An 851-nucleotide genomic window follows, 5' to 3' on the forward strand; every position below is an offset into this window, starting at 1 on the left:
ATTATTATACACAAATTCAGCCAAAGGTAAATAATGTTCCCTACCAGATTAAAAATCAATTACGTAAGCTCCAAGCATATCTTCCAAAATCTGGATAACATGCTTAGATTGCCCATCTGTTTGCGAGTGAAAAGCGGTCAAATATTAAGTCTTGCCCGTCCCAACTCTTGCGATCAAATATTAATAATCATTATTGGCAATCTTTTCCAAAATCTCATATGCTTAATTATAAGATTTATCCAACAAAGTACCATTCATGGATGCATCAACTACCGTCCTCGTATGTGCATTGAACCCATTATAGAATATCTTAATCTGAGTCTAGTGTTGAAATCCATGCATTGGACATTTCCGAATTAAGTCTTTAGATCGTTCCCAAGTTTCATATAGTGTTTCATCCTCTAATTTCCAAAAGGATGTTATGTCATTTCTAAGCTTGGCATTCATATTTGGTGGATTATACCGCAGCAAAAAACCTCCAGCACAGATCATTCCATGATTCCACTATTCTCGACGGTAGAGCATTCAGCCATGCTCTCACACGATCTCTTAAAGAATATGGAAACAACTTAAGTTGGAGAGCGTCTTTAGGAACACCCTGTTGTCTAAAAGAGTCTCAAACCTCTAGAAAAAGCCTTAAATGCAGTCTTGGATCTTCAGTGGGTAACCCACCAAACTCTCCTACTATTTGCAATATTTGAAACATTACCAATTTCAGTTCAAACTGCTACGCTTGTATATGTGGTTTGACTATCCCTGGATTCAAATCATCCAAAATTGGCACAACATACTCTCGAATTGGTTTGTCTCAGTCATCTATCACTCTACGAACATGGTGATTAGTGTCTTGA

General features: G+C 37.1%; 1 non-coding gene across 1 annotated transcript; it reads left to right on the forward strand.

The window, feature by feature from the left end:
- The first annotated feature begins 331 nt into the window (after nt 1-331).
- LOC121224817 (small nucleolar RNA R71) lies at nt 332-438 on the forward strand. The gene has a single exon (XR_005922561.1). It is a non-coding gene; the product is annotated as a small nucleolar RNA R71 (small nucleolar RNA).
- The last annotated feature ends 413 nt before the right edge of the window (nt 439-851 follow it).

The sequence above is a fragment of the Gossypium hirsutum genome, chromosome D12, assembly GCF_007990345.1.
Source record: "Gossypium hirsutum isolate 1008001.06 chromosome D12, Gossypium_hirsutum_v2.1, whole genome shotgun sequence".
NCBI lineage: Eukaryota > Viridiplantae > Streptophyta > Magnoliopsida > Malvales > Malvaceae > Gossypium > Gossypium hirsutum.